General features: G+C 41.0%; 1 protein-coding gene across 5 annotated transcripts in view; it reads right to left on the reverse strand.

Annotated features, from left to right (window-relative positions):
- TAB3 (TGF-beta activated kinase 1 (MAP3K7) binding protein 3) overlaps positions 1-20916 on the reverse strand; it is a 70776-nt gene that overhangs the window by 37847 nt on the left and 12013 nt on the right. For 4 of the 5 annotated variants that reach the window (XM_079765096.1, XM_079765098.1, XM_079765094.1 and 1 more), the window contains exons 2-3: positions 17598-17701; positions 13317-13401 (exon numbers count right to left, since the gene is read on the reverse strand). The gene's annotated coding sequence lies outside the window, so the exon portion shown is untranslated. The remainder of the gene's footprint in view (positions 1-13316; positions 13402-17597; positions 17702-20916) is intronic. The other variant, XM_079765097.1, reaches the window with a different exon arrangement.

The raw sequence follows: 20916 nt of genomic DNA on the forward strand, positions 1-20916 counted from the left end.
AAATTGACAAATTCAACCTAGCCGAAGACTTTCCTGATGTAATATAGCCATCACTGGTTTAAACACAAGTAAGAAAAGCCAAAACCCCCCTAAACTTCAATTCCAGTTAATTGTTCAAAAAAAAAGCTGTTACATTAAAAATACATAGTAGTATTATTTGGCAACCGTACTTTTCCAGCCTTGAGAAATCCTACATATATATGTAATTACTCATGTTTTCACAAGGGCTATCAGATCACTTCTCTAAAGCAGCACAATTATTTTTATGTCTGAAATAATAAAATAAGGATACAAGGACTTGATAATATCACCACAAAGCATGCTTGTCCTGTTTGCCTTATATTCTCCCTGTACTTTGAAGCCAAAAGGTTTGAATTTGAAGTCTGAGTGAAGGAAGCCCAATATCTAAATGAAATAACTGGGTAAAAAAATTGGAAATATGCAATCCTTTCTTTTAAAAAATGATGCTGGTGGCCCATCAATAGTCAGACCTTCCCAGCTAGGCTTTCACCTAGCTCTGATGCCACTGGCACAGGTGCTAAAATGGCAGGATGTGAGATTAGAGTTTAAGCAGAGGAAATTGACCCCCAAGCATACTGACACTAGTTGAGTTAAGCACCCATGTAAATAAGGCAACTTGTGCAATAATAATGAAATCATAAATCAACTAGCAGCACAAGGGTCAATTAACAACCTACTTTTCAATCCTTATTTCCCTTTTATTTAAAAACTAGAGGCCCAGTGCACAAATTTGTGCACCAGTGAGGTCCCTTAGTGTGGCCTGCGTGATCGGGCCCAAACTGGCTCTCCAACATCCCCTTAGGGGTCCCGGATTGTGAGAGGGTGCAGGCCAGGCCAAGGGACCCCACCGGTGCATGATTGGGGCCGGGGAGGGTTGTGGGATGTTGGCCAGCCAGGAAGGAACCGCGGGAGGGCTCCAGGGTGTGCCTGGCCCATCTCTCTCAGTCCCAATCAGCTGGACCCCAGCAGCAGGCTAACCTACCAGTCAGACAGTCTGCCCCCTGGTAGTCAGCACACGTCATAGTTGAGCAGCTTTAGCATATAATTAGCATATTTTGCTTTGATTGGTTGAACGGCCAACAGGACATTGGCATATTATGTTTTTATTATAGAAGACTAGAGACCCGGTGCATGACATTCATGCCCCTGTGTTGAGCATCTGCCCGCTGGTGGTCAGTGCATGTCATAGTGACTGGTCGTTCCACAGTTCGGTTGATTTGCATATTAGCCTTTTATTATATAGGATTGATTTTGAGAAACAGAGAGGGGGGAGGGAGGGAGGGAGGGAGGGAGGGAGGGAGGGAGGGAGGGAGAGGGAGAGGGAGAGGGGGAGAGAGAGAGAGAGAGAGAGAGAGAGAGAGAGAGAGAGAGAGAGAGATATCAATGTGAGAAACATAAATTGGTTGCCTCCCACACGGTCCCTAATGGGGGATTGAACCTGCCACCTTTTGTGTATGGAACGACGCTCTAACCAACTGAACCATACTGGCCAGGGTTTATTATTTCCCATTTTTTACTATTTTTTTATTATTGATTTTTTAGAGAAAGAGAGGAAGGGAGGATAGAGAGAGAGATACATCTATGAGAGAAAAACATCGATTGGCTACATCCTGCACACTCCCTATTGGGGATCAAACCTGCAACCCCAGACGTGTGCTCTGACCAGGTATCGAACCATGACCTCCTGGTTCACAGGTCAATGCTCAACCACTGAAACACACCAACCAGGCAATTTCCCATTTTCAAAAGGCAAAAACAAAACAAAACAAAATAAAAAACCCATACAGTGTAAACCATACAATCTAATAATATTTCTGCTGTGTTCAGTCACTAGATAGTCAAATATTTTTAAGAATGAGAAATAATCACCTGCATCTTCATAAGATTCCATGGAAGCGATAATTATAAGACACATGTCTAAACCAAAACATAAGGGAGAGTTATCCCACACCAAATCTTCTATTTCTTGCAAATAGGTCCCAGAACTGTAAATCATACCATTACTTAAAGCAATGTAGACTACTACACAGAATATTTTACATAAAAAGTATTGCCCCAGCTGGTGAGGCCCAGTTGCTTGAGCATTATCCTGTGCACAGAAAGGTCACCAGTTTGATCCCCGGTTAGGGTATGCACAGGAGGTAACTGATCAATGTTTCTCTCTTACATCAATGTGTGTGTGTGTCTCTCTCTCCCTCCCCCTCTCTCTGAAATCAATTTTTTAAAAGTTAAAAACAATTAAAAATAAAATACTGAATTACTTTTGCTGGTTTATAATTAAAAATAAATTTATTGAATTTTTTATGGAATCTCTAAATTTCACTTTCATTAAAGGCACAGAATTTCATTTTGCATGCAATCTGCTGACTTTTACTGGGCATCTAGATGTATCTTCTTCCTTCCAAACCAAGACTATCAAGAGTTATGTACTCTTTGTATCTACAAGGTGTTCACAAAGCTCCTATGTATAAGACTCTGCCTAACCATAGGTAAAAAGAGCCATTAGGGACTGCTTAATGACTTCTAGCCATCTACACAAAAGATGTCTAAGGAACATGAGGGAAACAGTAAAATGTGGGTGAAGAATATAGATCACTTCCGGTGTGCACATACATGGGCCTTCTGGACACCTTGTACTATACTGATCCCTGCAATTCATTCCTTAGTCTGTTCTAATGTGGCTCATCTCACTGTTCCACTGAAATACTCTCTCCATCATCTCTCTGGCTCTAAATCCAGATGATATATCTTCTGCTCCCTATGCCCCTTGACCTCTGAAGCATCTGACACTACTGATCACACTCCTTCTTTTCACAGTCTCTGTGACACCATAGTAGTATGGTTTCTTCCCTCCTATCACGTTATTGTTTCCCTTGTTTTTGCCCTAAACTGCCTCTTCTTATTCTACCTGTTTTTGCCCAGTGATCACACCCACTACTAAGGTTTCAAAAACTTTTAAAGGCTGATGATTCCCAACTTGATATCTTAAGCATCATACTCTCTCCAAGACTCCAGACATATAACCAACTGCCTAAAACAGCACCATAAGGATATCCCCAAATATATCAGTCACTATGTCCAAAAAGGAACTCCTTACCACAGCCCTTCCCCAAAGGCTTTCTGTTCTCTCCATGAATGTTACCACTCAGTTAACAAAATTAGAAACCAGGGTGTGATCCTTGACTTCCTGTTCTTGCACAACCAACTAAACAGTGTGTGAGATCAAGTGGGTCATGGTTTACATCCTGGTTCTGGCATTTATTAGTCTGTAGAAAAGATATTCAATCCTTACAACTTTGAAGCTTCATCTGTAAAATGGAAATAACAGTAGTAGAATTTAAATGGAAAACAGTCATAAGTCAGGAAGCATTAGTTACTATTATTCAGGGCATGTCTGAATATTATTCTCATCAACTTCCTGCTGGTCTCCCAATAGGTCTTGCCTTCCTCCACATCACAGCTAGAGTATTTGTTTACTTAGATGCAAATCTGGTCTTGTCTCCATCCTTTGCACAGATGTCCTGTACCACCTTTTTTCAGGGCATTATCCCACAACCATCTATCTGCCTGAGACACTTTTCTATTGTCCTCCCTCCCCTCTGATTCCCCAAGTCATACCGATACCCTATATCCTATAAGTTGACACTTTCCAATGACCCCCCTTCCTTAGTCCTACTGCCTTGCCTCTCCTCCTACACTGGGCTAGAGGACTTTCCACTGTGCTACCACAGCAGGCTGTGCTTATCCTCACAGGAGAACCAAACACTATACTGAAGCCACTTGTGTACCTGAAGGTCTCATGAAACTGAAGCTCCACCTGAAATTAGCTGTTATGCCAGAGAGTGAGGAAGTACTCAAAAAATAATGGGAGCTGGTCACAGGACCTGTGAGTCAGCTTAAAGAGGCTCCCACTGGCCAAATCTGTGACAGTTTAAGCACCAAAATAATTAAGGATAGTAATGGATTATAGGCCTGTAGAAGAGAGGAACCCATAAATCCATATCAATAATAGTTAAAAGTACACACTTACATAGATGGAGAAGGGAGAGCTTTTGCTTAGAGTAGAATCCAACTGGAAACATGCAGAGTGCTAGAGCTGGAAAAATAATTTTGTAGCTATCACAGTATACAAGCTGCTTCTAGCAAAAATCACCAATGGTTAATAAATCTAGGGGAAATTATGAATTAGGAGTAGGATATATAAGTGGTCTTAAAGTATCTCCCCAAAGAATTGCTTATTAATTCCATGGGGGAAATTTTTAACTATACAGTGGATAAATTGAGCAACATCTTGACTGGGTGAATAAATAAACATCATCAATAAAGGACAGATAGACAGCGTTTACCTCCAGATGTGATACCCCAAAAAGAACATAACACTTTATAGTATTCCAGTCATGGATGCATAACCTGAAATGGCTCATGAGGAAACAGACAAACCCCAAATGAGAAATGTTCTATTAAAAAAATGTAGAGAGTAGGAGACGGTGAGAATGTCATCTTAAAAATGCCAGTGTCATAAAAGATTTAAGGCTAGAAAAATATCAGAGATTAAAGGAGATGGAGCCATGACAACTAAATTGGATACCTGATCCTAGACTACTGAATCCTATACTAAATAGGGAAAATATTTATTAAAATGAATGGATCAATTGAAATGTGGATGGTAGATCAGAAAAAGTATTCTATTAATTACTGAATTTACTGACTTGAATTAGGCAATGAAGCATTTAGGGGTAAAGGATATGACATCATCATTGATGTTTCTCTCTCTCTCTTCCTCCCTTCTTTTCAGAAATTAATAAAAATAACCAAAGGACTTGTATGCATGCATATAAGCATAACCAATGCACACAGATACCAGGGGGTGAGGGCATGAATGGGAGAGCACGGGTGTGGGGGGGGGGGCAATGGGAGGATAAGGACACACATGTAATACCTTAATCAATAAAGAAGAAAAAAAGAAATCCCAGGACAGATCACACACACACACACACACACGCCCCCCACCAAACACTCAAGTTTTACAGTAATGTATTTTTGTATTTAAGCCCATAGAATACAATGAAAATGAAGCATTGTCATATACTATCTTATAGATTTGGATATGATATAGGTCAAAACATATAATCTATTCTTGTCCACATATAGTTGACCCTAGACCAACATGGGTTTAAACCACACAAGTGTACTTATATGCAGATTTTTTCAATGAATATACAGTTGGCCATATGTATCCTTGGCTTTCGCATCTGAAAATTCAACATACCTCAGATAAAAAACAATATTTTTGATCCTTGGTTGGGAATCTGCAGATCCAGAGGGCTGACTGTATGCATTGTTCTATGCCATTTTATATAAGACTAGTGGCCCGAAATTCATGCACATTAAAAGGGAATTAATTAGAGGAAGTATTTTAATATTGCTATTTGCCCTTTCTCTATAATAGAAGTGTCAGAGATGAAAGAAAATTAGTAAAATGTATATGAAAATCTCCCTCCTGTCAGAGTTTGGGGTGTGCCGTGGGACCCAGAGTCAAGTCCCCACCCACCTGTGCCTTGAAATCACTCGAGACCCAGTCCCGGCCAGCTCTACCCCCGTCAAGCCCCGCGGGGTGGGGGGGGGGGCGCGGCCTCGGGTCCCCCAGCCTGGCGCCGGACAGGGGGTGCAGCCTCAGGTCCCAATCAAGCCCCAGCAGGCGGGGAGCACAGCCTCAGGTCCCCCATCAAGCCCCGCCAGATGGGGGGCACAGCCTCAGGTCCCCCAGCCTGGTGCCGGGGTGGGGGGCGTGGCCTCAGGTCCCCTGGCCCTGGAGTGGGGGGCGCAGCCTCAGGTACCCCAGCCTGGCCTCAGGTCCCCCAGCCCCAGTGCCAGGGCGGGGGACACAGCCTTAGGTCCCCCGTCAAGCCCCGCTGGGTGGGGGGGGGGGGCACAGCCTTATGTCTCCCGGCCTGGCGCCAGGCGCAGCCTCAACTCCTCCAGTGCAGCCTCAGGTCCCCCGTCAAGTCCCGCTGGGCAGGGGGCACCGCCTCAGGTCCCCCGGTCCTGGCGCGAGGGCGCAAGAACCATTTGCATATTAGCTCTTTATTATATAGGACTAGTGGCCCGGTGCACAAAATTTGTGCACATTAAAAGGGGATTAATTAGAGGAAATATTTTAATATTGCTATTTGCCCTTTCTCTATAATAGAATTGTAAGAGATAAAAGAAAATTAGTAAAATGTACATGAAAATCTTCCTCCTGTCTGAGTCTGGGGTGCACCATGGGACCCAGAGTCAAGTCTCCACCCACCCTTGTGTGCCTCAAAATTGCGCGAGACCCAGACCCAGCTGCCCCCGCCCCTGCCCATTGGGCTATATCCATACCCGGCTGGTCCCACCCTTGTCAAGCCCCGCTGGGCAGGGGGCATAGCCTGAGGTCCCCCGGCCTAGCCCAAGGCGGGGGGCGTGGCCTGAGGTCCCCCGGCCTGGCGCAAGGGTGGAGGGCACGGCCTGAGGCCCCCTGTCAAGCCCCATGGGGGCGGGGGTGGGGCGCAGCCTCAGGTCCCTGCTGATTGCTCGTTAAGGCTCATTATGGGAACTCGGCCTCCACTGTGGGTGCAGCCATCTTGTGTTACGGAAACCCCCACCTCTGCTGTGGGTGCCACCATCTTTGTGGCAGTGACAGTCAATTTGCATATTCCCTCTTTATTATATAGGATACTTGAGCACCTGCAAATTTTGTTATCTGCAGGGGGTAGGAGTGGGGGGAGTAGTCCTGGAACCAATCCCCCATGCATACTGAAAGACAACTGCAATTAAGTTTTGGGGGAATCAAACGTTATACAGATACTCAACTGCATGGGGTCAGCACCCCTAAACCCCCAAATTCAAGGGTGAAGTGTATATCAATGTATGCAACAACTATGCAAAGTACACATGGAGTTTGTCTCTTAACATTATACTGAGATGCTAGTTTTTATACAATATTAAAGTGATGATTTGACACCTTAAAACCAGGCAGAGTACCCACGCCCTATCTGAACTGTACTGGTTAGAATAGGATGTGACCAAATTCCTGAGACACCCTTGAAACACCCCCACTAAAAACACAGATGGCCACAGCTGTGGACTGTGGAGCTATGTAGGCAGTAACCCTAGATCAAGAAAGAAGAAATAGTGAAGGCATAAATCAAACAGTTCCATAGCCACAAAACCCAGGAGAGTCTGTGGGGTCAAGCCTTTATTTCTAAAGGCAGGACGAAGACTGGGGGCTTAGAATAGTATGCTTAGTGTGGAATCACTCAGGCTTCCTCCAGTAGTGCAGCTACACCCTCCCCCAATTCAGGAGTGCTAGCACCACAAGACACAGCAGCTGCGGGAATTTCTCCCAATAGAATTCCTCCTTCCAAAGAGAGGAAACTCTCCAAGAGCTCTCTTGTGATGCTACAATTCTCCAAACTCTAGAAAATGACCTTGACACCTAGTGCTTTCTTTTCACAAACTTTTCTGAGCCCAGCAAATATGGTCAGTGCTGTTATGGCCCTGACTGTTTACCTGTGCCAGAATTTTAGCTAACTTACTAAAATAATTACATTACAGGTTACAAACCAATGGTCTGTGAGCTGAATCCAGCCCACCCATCTGCTTGGTCAGAGTTAAAAAAAAAAAAGTTGAGCCACACTTTAAAATTGAAATTTTATGTAAAAATTTGAATATCTAGCTTTCCTCTGAAAAATCAGATCTAGCATCTGGTTGAAGCTAAGCAGTCACTCCCTGGTTTAGAAAGGACATATACTATCCATCTTGCCTAGTGTCTAGTGTCCCAGACGCTGAGGCCTAGCCTTGCTTTATTCATTGACATAGTTGCTGGATCTGTGACACCCAGAATGTGTTCGAAAGAGAAGCTTATAGATAGTACGGTATTAGTCTAGTCTAGTGCGTCTTAATGGTATGCTATTGATGTGGTAGTCTGGAACACAATTCTTCATCACGCAAGCCTGTTCCATGTGTCACGAGATCTTTAGCATCCTGGCCCCTCCTGTAAAATCCCAGGAATACCCCGAAGTGGGGCCTAGGGAAGCAACAGTATTCCAGGCTGACTACTATCACCATGCTAAGTTTGGTGAGGCGAGCATTTCCCAGGTTTGAAGAAGAGTTAGCTTTGCCTTAAGAGGACTTTTAAGATTAAAAAAAGAAAAGAATCGCCAGGCCATGGTGGCTCAGTGGTTGAACATCAACCTATGAACTAGGAGGTCATGGTTCAATTCCCGTTCAGGGCACATGCCCAAATTGCAGGCTTGATCCCCAGTGGGGGGTATGCAGGAGGCAGCCCATCAATGGATCAATGATTCTCTCTCATCATTGATGTTTCTATCTCTCTATTCCTTTTCCTTCCTCTTTGAAATCAATAAAAATATATTTAAAAAAAGAATCATTTTAATCATTTTCCTGATTGGTCTGGTCCAAATAATAGCTGTTGAACAAAGAGATGTATACTAGTATAAACCTTTGGAACTTTCATCCATTTTCTTGCTGCTTCGCAGGTTTTGATTATAGATCATATTTATTGAGCCTATGTACCATGCTTTATCTCATTTAATCCTACTAAAATCCCATAGGAGAGGTAATATCCATCCATATTTTACAAATGAGGAAATATGAGGTACAGAGAGGGTAAATAATTTGCCTGTGGATCATACAGTTAAGCAGCAAAGAGGATACAAACTTGAAGTCTATGCTTTAGCCTTTATTCTCCTATACCGATGGATACATGGTAAGACTTTATTAATGTCATCACTTAAAGACTGTAAAATTTAACCCCAAAATTGCTTTACAACAAGAGTTTTTGTACCAGAATGTGAATTTTTCAAGGTAAACAGCAACAAGAAATGTCTGATATTGTGGCATAACAAATAATCTTTTACTGGCAGACGTAAGAGTCCTAATTTCAGGATTTTTCATAGAGATACACACACACACACACACACACACACACACACACACACACACTGCACTGAGTGGCCAGATTATTATGACCTCTGAACGCATAATAATCTGGCCACTTAGTGTATATCCTATACAATAAAAGAATAATATGCAAATTGACCCCTCGACCAGGAGTTCAACCAGCAGGCAGGCTGGCCAACTGCCCATGTCCCCTCCCCGTGAAAGTTATTATTTCCCCTAAATGAGTCTTCCAAATAATTTCTTTTTTAAAAAACCAGGGAGGGTCGGACCTGCATTACAACCATTTGTCCACCATCCAGAACTGAGATATCATTGCTGTTATGTACACATTAACAACTGTTGGACATAGAAATTGGGACTCAAAAGAACTGTTGGCCCAGAAAGAAACTCACTATAGTCTGATTCATTTGCCTCTCAGCATAACCATTATTGCTTGTCTCATTTTCGGTTCCTATAAGTGTATTCCTAGTATATGAGCTCACTCATCTAGGGGAAAAGATGAGCAACATAGACTGAAGAACAAGAACAGCATCAATCAGACTATCAGACATCAGAGGGAAGGTAGGGGAGGGTGGGGATAAGGGAGATAGATCAACCAAAGGACTTGTGTGCTTGCATATAAGCCTAACCAGTGATCACAGACAACAGGGGGGTGGGGGCATGCGTGTGGAGGGGTTTGGGATGGGAATGGGGGGGGGGTTGAGGACAAATATGTGATACCTTAATGAATAAAGTAATAAAAAAATTTTGAAAACAAAAAAAAAATTCTTTATTGTTCAGATTATTACAGTTGTTCCTCTCCCCCCCCCCCCCCCATAGCTCCCGTCCGCCTGGATCCCACCCCACCCTCTACCTTTACCCCCCCCCCCTCCACACACACTGTCCTCATCCATAGGTGTACGATTTTTGTCCAGTCTCTTCCCGCACCCCCGACACCCCCTTCCCCCTGAGAATTGTCAGTCCACTCCCTTTCTATGCCCCTGATTCTATTATATTCACCAGTTTATTCTGTTCATCAGATTTTTTATTCACTTGATTTGTAGATTCACTTGTTGATAGATATGTATTTGTTGTTCATAATTTTTATCTTTTTTCTTCTTCTTCCTCTTCTTAAAGAATACCCTTCAGTATTTCATATAATACTGGTTTGGTGATGATGAACTCCTTTCGCTTTTTCTTATCTGTGAAGCTCTTTATCTGCCCTTCAATTCTGAATGATAGCTTTGCTGGGTAGAGTAATCTTGGTTGTACGTTCTTGCTATTTATCACTTTGAATATTTCTTGCCACTCCCGTCTGGCCTGCATAGTTTCTTTTGAGAAATCAGCTGACAATCATATGGGTGCTCCCTTGTAGGTAACGAACTGTTTTTCTCTTGCTACTTTTAATATTCTCTCTTTGTCTTTTGCTCTTGGCATTTTAATTATGATGTGTCTTGGTGTGGTCCTCCTTGGATTCCTTTTGTTTGGGGTTCTCTGCGCTTCCTGGATTTGTAAGTCTATTTCTTTCACCAGGTAGGGGAAGTTTTCTGTCATTATTTCTTCAAATAGGTTTTCAATATTTTGCTCTCCCTCTTCTTCTGGCACCCCCATAATTCGGATGTTGGTATGCTTGAAGTTGTCCCAGAGGCTTCTTACACTATCTTCATATTTTTGGATTCTTTTTTCTTTTCCAGTTGGGTGTTTTTTGCTTCTTCGTATTTCAAATCTTTGACTTGATTCTTGTGATCCTCTAGTCTGCTGTTGGATCTCTGTATATTATTTTTTATTTCAGTCAGTGTATGCTTAATTTCTGATTGGTCCTTTTTCATATCCTCGAGGGTATCACTACATTTCTCAGAAGTTTCTAGAAGATTCTTGAGTAACCTTATAACAGTGGTTTTGAACTCTATATCCAGTCATTTGCTTTCCTCCATTTCTGTCATTTGTGACCTGTTTCTTTGTCTCCACATTTTGGCTGCTTCCCTGTGTTGATAGAGTGGCTTTATGTGCTAGGTGTCCTATAGGGCCCAGTGGCTCAGCCTCCCCAGTTACCTGAGGTGGACACTCTTGGTGTACCCCTTTGTGAGCTGAATGCACAGTCTTGTTGTAGTTAAGCCTTGATTGTTGTTGGTATCACTGGGAGGAACTGACCTCCAGGCCAATTGGCTGTGAGGATCAGTTGTGTCTACGATGGGAGAACTTCTGTGCTGGAGACACCCTTATGGAGCAGGACTTGCTTCAGTGGGGCTTTGGTGCTCACTGAGTCTGCCCCCTCAGTGTGTCCCTTATGGATCTGAGGAGTTGTAATCTGGATGGTCCCACTCTGACTACTGGGTATACTGGCTCTTGGATCTCCAAGGAGGTGCAAATTTAGCCTCTGCCTGAGGCCACCCAGCAGGAGCTATGGAGAGATCTGCAGATTCCTCTTCTTTGTTTGGTGTTTGGAGGTTCCCAGATGAGGCCCAGCTGTGTAGCAATGCAAGCTGCTGTGGAGCCTTGGAAGTTCTGGGGCTCTCTGACCCAGCTGCAGTTTGTTAGGTAATTTTAGATTGCAAAGGGCCAGGCCATTCATAAGCAAAAGCCTCTGCGTATAGCTGGGGTGGGGTTGTAAATGGGGTGGGGCGGGGTCTCAGGGAATCAACAGGGTGGAGCAAACAGCAATGGCTGACCTTCAGCCCTGCCCTAAGAGGCCTCTGGGTCTCAGTGTCTCGCGGTAATGGCTGCAAGCACCTCTGAGAAAAAGCCGCCCTCGTGTTCCGGCCCGATGCCAGACAGTCCAATTTCCCCCGTATGAGTCTGGGTCCCCAGAGTCTCGCCTGGAACTGGAGTTCAGAGCAGTCAGGAGCTTGTGTCTCCCTCCTGATTTAAAAAGACAACTGAGTCCTCAGTTGACAGCCCTTTCCTTGCGCGTGCCTCTGTACCTCCGCACTTTACTTCTGCACCTCCTCTGAGTCTCAGTATGCTTTTCTCTTCCCTTCAAGTTGTAGAATTTCCACTCAGCCAGCCTTCCTGTGGTTCTGGATGATGTCCGTTTTGTCTTTTAGTTGTAGTTTTGAAGTGGTTGTGCAAGGCAGCAAGTTCAGGTGTTTACCTATAACACCATCTTGGTTTCTCCCCAAATAATTTCTAAAACAATCATCCTATATGATGTTCATTACAGTGGAATCCAAACAGTCACATAAATGCTGCATCTATTTCATATTCTTTTATATTTTCAAGAGATATACATGAACCAAAACAATATTCACATTAAAAGAATCATCAAAAGCATTGTCAAGGCCTAGTTGGTTTGACTCAGAGATTAGTCCTGGTGAGGATGTGGAGGATAGGGAACCCTAGTACACTGCTGGTGGGAATGCAGATGGGTGCAGCCATTATGGAAAACAGAATGGAGTTTCCTCAAAAAATTAAATATGGAACTGCCATTTGACCCAGTGATCTCACTTTTAGGATCACTAAGAAACCCAAAACACCAATCAGAAAGGATGTATGCACCCCTATGTTCATAGCAGCACAATTTACAATAGCTAAGATCTGGAAACAGCCCAAGTGCCCATCAATAGATGAGTGGATAAAAAAGGTGTGGTACATTTATACCACGGAATACTATGCAACAGTTAAAAAGAAGGATCTAGTACCCTTTGAGACAGCAAAGAGGGACCTGGAGAGTATTATGCTAAGCGAAATAAGCCAGTCTGAGAAAATAAGTATCACACAATCTCACTCATATGTAGAATCTAATGAACAAAATAAACTGATGAACAAAATAGATCCAGAGACATAGAAGCATGGAACAGACTGTCAAATCTCAGAGGGAAGGGGTGGCTGGATGGGAAGAGATCAACCAAAGACCTTGTATGCATATATGCATAACCCATGGACACAGACAATAGGGTGGTGAAGGCCTGGGGCAGGGGGCGGGGGCGGGGGCAGGCTAGAAACGGTCAATGGGGAGAAAATGATGACATGTGTAATACTTTCAACAATAAAGATTTAATAGAAAAATTTTAAAATACACATGTTAAAACACACACACAAAAAAAAAACCTGACAAGGTCATCAAAACAAGGGAAGTCTGAGAAACGGTCACAGCTAAGAGGAGCCTCAGGAGACATGAAACAGAAAACACATTAGGTAAAAATGAAGGAAATGTGAATTAACTGAAATATGAACTTTAATTAATAATAATGTTTCAATACTGCTCAATTAATTTTAACAAATGTACCATGCTAATGTAAGCTACTGATAAGAGAGGAAATGGGGTGCAGGGTATATGTGAACTCCCTGTATTATCTTCTCAATTTGTCTGTAAAATTAAAACTGCTCTGAAAAATAAAATCTATGTAAAAAAATTTTTTTTTAATTACCTCAAGGTGGTTCATGAGCCCTGGCATAGGCGTCTTATTCACATCTCCAGTTCTGAAAGCACCTTCTTTTCAGTAGTCTGGAAGTCTAACAAAATGAGATAGTTATCCTTCTGCTAACTTCCAAACTCAACATGGAAGAATGACAAGAATTCATAAACCTCTGATGCCTTAAAGTAAAAGGAGACAGAAGGCTAGACCACACTTTTAGGGCAGGTGGTTCTTCCCCAATTATCATCACAAGCTGAATCTTCTTTTCCTTTAGGTCACAAATATCTTCTACAGCAGCAGTTAGAAAGACAAAAAGATAGTCCAGCCCTAGCTGATTTGGCTCAGTGGATAGAGTGTTAGCCTGCGGACTAAAGGGTCCCAGGTTCGATTCTGGTCAAGGGCACATGCCTGGGTTGTGGGCTTGATCCCCAGTAGGGGACATGCAGGAGGCAGCCAATCAATGATTCTCTCTCATCATTGATGTTTCTATCTCTCTTTCCCGCTCCCTTCCTCTCTGAAATCAATAAAGATATATATATATATATTTTTTAAAAAAAAGATAGTCCACCACTCATTTTCTTAAGGCTTATGCAGCACATCTGGTTGTGACTTACCATCCTAAGCACCCCAATTCTTTTTAGAGAAGAAAGGATGTGCCTGGGCCTATCAAGCAACTATAACATTTTCTATTGCATAGCTAAAACAGCATATCACTTTTCTAAAAATACGATTATATAACCCATTTTTGTTCTATGAAGAATAATTATGCATAGAATAGTAGCACCTTAATAAAGGGTTATTTTGACAAGTGAGCATTCTCTCTCCCCATCATTTAGAAACTATCTTCATTCCTGGTAAACCTGGTAATTCAATGTTAACTTTATCATTTTAGGGCAAATATTGGCTTATAGCAGAGCCATCATGCACACAAGTTTCTAATTAATCTCCTAACTCCACTTCATTTTATAACCACAGTAGAGCTAAAATAATATATCTTGTTTATACTGTATAATTTCAGCACTTTACTATTCTTTTTATCTTAATTTCTGTTACTTTATCCTAAACATTACCGAATAAATGAACTTCAAGCATGAGCAAGAAGTACTATGCACCTACATGAATGCTGTCTTCTATCATATGTAATTGCTTTTTCCAATCTTCTAACACATGACAATGCAAAATCCACCCCACATTCATGTTAATCTCTACCATCAAATTTTCAATCTTTCTACCCTTCCTAAATGCTTATTAAAAGTCATGGTGTGTTGTTATCACTTTCAGCACTTGAAATACTGTTTATTAATTTTTAATTCTCCTCTAGGTTTTATCACTATAAATCTTGAGAATGAAAACCAAACATGCCCTTTCAGCTATAGTGCCTTGTTCACATTAAATATTATGTAGGACTTTTAAATAATTGAAAAACTAATTTGTTCTGGTTGTCGGGTCAATTATTAAATGATATTATTAAAAAAAAAGACAGGACAGCCTGTTGGAAACATATGCAAGAAGCAGATCATCTCCACATTTTATTACTTAAATAGATTACTTAGAACAGTGGTTTTCAAATGGTGGGCTGTGACCTCTAAATAAATTATATAATAAATTTATAGGGTGATGATGAGTATTTTTTAAAAATAATAAATATAACAGAATATATTACAGTGTTTCACACACAGTAATGGTAAATACTGATTAAAAAAACTTGTCTGAGGGATGTATGTGTTCTAGATCATGATTATAATGTATTTCTTGCTGTGGATTGCTTTGCAAAATACTGACTTAGAATATGGTGAGGTAGTCTAGGTTACATAAGAAAAATATTTAGCACCTTTTTACTTTTATCTGGATAGCAGTTTTGAATTAACAAAATGAAGTTATTTGAGAAACTTCTGGATATGAAAGTTGAAACAATTCTGTTATAAAATGTTTTAAAAAATATATATATATATTTTTAAAAATATATATTTTATTGATTTTTTACAGAGAGGAAGGGAGAGGGATAGAGAGTTAGAAACATTAATGAGAGAGAAACATCGATCAGCCACCTCCTGCACACCCCCTACTGGGGATGTGCCCGCAACCAAGGTACATGCCCTTGACTGGAATCGAACCTGGGACCCTTCAGTCCGCAGGCCGACGCTCTATCCACCGAGCCAAACCGGTTTTGGCTAAAAATATATTTTTATTGATTTCAGAGAGGAAGGGGGAGAAGGAGAGAGAGATGAAAACATCAATGATGAAAAAGAACCATTGATTGGCTGACTCCTGCACGCCCCCCTACTGGGGATCGAGCTGGCAACCTGGGCATGTGCCCTGACTGGGAATCGAGCCATGATCTCCTGCTTCACAGGTTGACCCTCAACCACTGAGCCACACTGGCTGGGCTGTTATAAATTTTTATGTGACGTTTTCCAAATGCAGCCTTGCTGTGTTTTGTGCAGCTCCCTCACATTCTATTTGAGGTTCCTGCCTTCTAAATGATTTTAAAAAATGAGTTATTAGTGTCATTAACCTAGAGATTCAAGATCACAAATTGCGGCCTACTGTAAGGGTATAAAAGATTTACAAAAATGCCACTGAAAATAATTTATTTAACAATATCTAGCCTGACAATACTCCTGAATCCTTTGTTCATAATAGAGTAGGGTTTAGTCCTATAATGCATTTTCAGAAAAAGAAACAATTAAGATAGAACAAGGAAAATGAGCACTGAGGAAAGATTCATGGAAGAGATGATATTTAAGCTGGGGTGCAAAGAAAAATAAAATAAAATAAATAAAAAGTATCCTATATAATAAAAGCCTAATATGCAAATTGTTCCCTCAGGCAATCCTTCAAACTGGGAGTTCGACTGCTCGCTATGACATGCATTGACCACCAGGGGGTGGCGCAGAACATGGCGGGCGTTGATGACACAGAGCTGGAAGCAGGCGGCAGTGGAGGCGCTGCCGGCCTTGATGGGCCCAGGCGAGAGCAGGACCGCGGGATGGTAAAGCAGGTGAGTAGGCGGCGCCAGGCCAAGGCAGGTGGGAGCAGGGGCCCAACTGCCCCGCAGAAGGCGACCAGCAGCAGCAGTGGGGGGGGGGGGGTGCTGCCACCGCTGCCCAGCTCCCAGGTGTTGAGGGAGCTGGGCGGGCGATCATTCGCCCCGCAGGCAGGATGGTGGAGCAGGTGAGGGGGCAGTGCCAGGCCAAGGCGGGGTGCCAGGAGGGGCTGCAAGGCTGGGGGACTGTGGCCACCCCAAGGGACCCCAGCCATGCACAAATTCGTGCACTGGGCCTCTAGTAAAAGTATAAAGCTGGAAGGAACTCTACACATCATCTAATCTAGGGGTCTGAACTGGGGTTGATTCTGCCCTGCAAGGCACATTTGTCAATGTCTGGTGGCATTTTTGGTTGTCATTACTGGGGAGGGGCGCTACTGGCATTTAGTGGGCAGAGGCCAAGGACAATGCTAAATATCCTACAGTGTACAAGGCAGCCCCTGACAACTAATTATCTGGCCCAAATGTCAATAGTGCCAAGGCTTTCTCCGAACTCAACCTTGTTTTACACAAGAAGGTAACTGAAGGCTAGAGGGATTTAAAAACTTGCTTAAAAGCCAAGATTATAAAACAGGCCTCATAATATCTTGTCCAGTGTTTACGTTAAAACACACACCCACCTATGTTTTTATACTAGGAAACAGCTGTTAAAAAGAATGGTAACATCTTTATAAGGTGGCAAAACAAGCTATCTAAAAATCAAAGCTGATATTGTAAAATAGCCTTTCTTGGCTCAAAGAAAGAATTATGCTACATTTAAAAAATTATATCCTGATTTGTTCATAATACCATATTTATCATTTATACAACTCAGTTATTGAACACATATCTAAGAATAAGAAAAATTACAATAAAAACTAGGAAGTTGGAAGACCAGCATTTGCATGCACACCCAGTTACTCCATGGGGCAAGTCTTTCAAGCTCCACCAGCTCCACCCACTGGGGATCTGTGACCTAGCTAGGATTGATTAGTGTCCTTTATTCAAAATCAACTCCTGAGTTACCCTTCCATTTGCTGCTGAGCTTTCTAATAACAAATTAATTGTACAAAAAACTTGCTTAGAGTCTTGATTTAGGGCCTAAACCTAAAACATGAAATCACCTGAACATTTTTTCCCTGCTCTTAAATGCACAAAAGGGATGGGGATAATGGAGTGAGGTGATATCAATAACAACATGGATTAGTTTTCAAAAAAAGTTTTTAATATATTACAGGAATACACAGACACAAATATACACTCCTTACCTCTAATTTGTCAACTGGTGAAACTTTAACTATGATGAGTTGTCCAGTTTGACATGTGATAATTCATGATAAAAAAACTTGAAGAAAAGGCTGAAGACACTGTCCTAAAAAGGAAAAAGACCAAAGAGGTAAAATTCAAACTGTGAAAGGTTTAAAGAAGGCAGCGTGAACATAAGGTCACAAAAAAGAATGCAGCCATTTATACATTTTTACTATCTGAAATTTCAGCAAATGAAGTTTCTGTTGCGAGATACTAACAGAAAATTCATCTGACTGCCTGAACCACCCAGTTCTACTTCCCAGTCAGGCACCTCTAGTACCTAAGGCAGAGCTGGCAACAGCAGAGTGGATGGCTAAAGCTTTTCTGAAGTTTTGGCTTTAGAGAAAGCTTGGAAGAGGAACTTTAGTTGCATCTCTGGCAAACCATTAGGGGTCCCCACGGCTCCCCTTGATTTCTAGTTATTAAATTTTAATGGGTTTGATTACAAAACTGCGCCATAACCATTAAAGGACTGGAATTCAGAGAGGTGAGCCAAGCATTTTTGAAGAAACAAGAGGTTAAACTGTATCTGACAGCCTGATAGGCAGAGAGGAACAAAAGGAAAATCCTCTTCCCCTACCTTCAGGTTAAGAACCTGAAGGGCTGCACCTTAGAAATAGGGGTAAACCAGAAATTAATCAGGCCATACACTGAATGTAACTTGGCCTTGAGTCATCTGATTGGCCCAGAAAAATCTCAAAAGTGGAGATTAGACTAAGTAATCTTGGATTCCCTCAAGGAGATGCCACCAAAAAAAAAATCATTTCTGGAAGACATTCTTGATCTCAGATGATTTTTTTTTATTGATTTTTTACAGAGAGGAAGGGAGAGGGACAGAGAGCCAGAAACATCAATGAGGGAGAAACATCGACCAGCTGCCTCCTGCACACCCCCCACTGGGGATGTGCCTGCAACCAATGTACATGCCCTTGCCCGGAATCGAACCCTGGACCCCTCAGTCCGCAGGCTGACGCTCTATCCACTGAGCCGAACCGGTTTCGGCTCAGATGATTTTTTAAACAAATTTTCAGCACATAATTAAAGACAATCAGGCACATGAGGAGACAAGAGGATAAGATTAAAAGCTGTAGAAACAACAAAAAGAGACTCACAGGCCCTCCATATATTAGAATTATCAAACATAGATTTTCAATTATGTTTACTATGTTCTAGGAGGTGAAAACCAAACTTGATCTCAGCAATTAAGTAGAAACGATAAAAAGTGACACAACAGATTTCTAAAAGAAGCAAAAAGTAATTCTGTAACTGAAAAATACAAAAACTGAAAATAAGAATTTAATGCACAGGTTAACAGCCAATGGACACAGCTGAGACAGTGAATCAGAAGATAGGTCAGTGGGAAAAGCTCAGAATGAAGAGAGGGTAAGAAACATGAGGATACAGTGAGGAGGTCTAACATCCAACACAGTTAATTGGAATCCCAGAAGAAAGAGACAGAAACATTATGTGAATGGCTGAAAAACAATGGAAGATGTCAAACAACAAATTTAAGAATCTAAATGAATTCCTAAGTGAAAATCGACAAAGAAAAACTTAAAAGCATCCCAAGGGTAGAAAAAATTACTTTCAAAGCAACAGATGGATAGCTTAATTCTCAAGAACAAAAATGGAAGCTGAAAGACTGTGTAATGGTATCTCTAAGGAGCAGAAAGAAAAACAACTGCCAACCTTGTATTGTCCTGCAGAGAAAATATCCATCAAGAATGAAAATGAAATATTCTCAGACAAATAAAAGCAGAGTTCACATCCAGCATACCCCTACTAAGAAATCATAAAGCAACAGAAAACTGACCCAAAATGAAAGGCTACAGATGCAGAAGTAAACATGTAAAAAATCTAATGGAACACTGACTATATAAAATAATAATGTCTTAAGGGAATTAAAATGTGTATTATTAACTTATATACAGTAAATCTGTATAGCTTTTGAATATTATACACACATATATACATACACATATACATACATACAGAAAATTAAATTACAGCACAATAGCAAGTATGTCAGGAGGTAAGTAAATGGAATTAAGGTATTTTTAATGTTCTTGTTTCAACCAGGAAGAAGGTAAAAGTATCAACACTAGACTCTGGTAAGTGAAGGTAATCATAAAAAGAATTAAAATGGGTATGTGCTATCTGAATCAATAAAGGAAAAACTGACATAAAATAATAATTCAAATGAAAAGAAGAGAAAAATACAGAATGGAATGGGCAACAATGTGATGCTGTATATTAGTTACATTAAATATAAATGAATTAAATGTTCCAAAAAAGAAAAATATTATCAGACTAGATTTTAAAATATCTACAAATATATGTTGCTTTCCAGAGACTCATGTAAAATATAACACAGAAAGGTTAAAAGTAAAAGGATAGAAAAATACATCATGTAAACATTAGCCAAAATAAAGATAGTATAGCTAAATTATTTTCAGACAAAATAGAAAAGCATCACTAAAGAGTCACATTCAGAATAATAAAATGTTTGTCACCAGAACACTATAATTAACTAAATTTGCATGCACTTGATAGAATGGCCTCAAATTATATATACAGCAAAAGTTGACAGAACTACTAGGAGAAATAGACAAACATTAGTATCACTGTGGCTGATTTTAAGGTATCTCTCAGTAGTTGAAAGAATAAGCAGACAAAATAATCAGTAAGGACACAAATACACAAATTAACAATATATAACACTACATCCAACAGCTGCAGAATATATGCTTTTCAAGCACTTAACATATTTACAAAAAAACTGACCACCTGCTAAGCCATAAAAGTAAATCTCAAGAAGTTTTAAAACTTCTTGAAATCACGCAAAGAAAGTTCTCTAAGGAAGTTGTGATAAAACCAGAAACCATTAACAAATATGCAGAGTTAGAAAATCTCATATTACTGGAAATAAAAAATACATTTTTAAATAACTCATTGATCAAAGAAAAAAATACAATGAAAATGTAAAATTAATAATGAAAATCTTACATATAAAAATTATGGGATGCTGCCCAGCTTCTGTGGCTTGGTTGGTTGAGCATTGTCCCATGCACTGAGAGGTCACTGGTTTGATCCCCAGTGGGGGGAGGAGAGGGGAAAACGTGCAAGAGGCAGCAATTGATGTCTCTCTCTCTCTCAAAAAATTAATAAAAACATTAAAAAGTATTTTTAAGTTAAGGGATGCTGGTAAAGCAATGCTTCAAACTGAAAGGTGTGGTTTTATATGCATGTTGGGAAGGAAATAAGGGGGCAAATTAATAC

The sequence above is a fragment of the Cnephaeus nilssonii genome, assembly GCF_951640355.1.
Source record: "Cnephaeus nilssonii genome assembly, chromosome: X".
NCBI classification, from domain to species: domain Eukaryota; kingdom Metazoa; phylum Chordata; class Mammalia; order Chiroptera; family Vespertilionidae; genus Cnephaeus; species Cnephaeus nilssonii.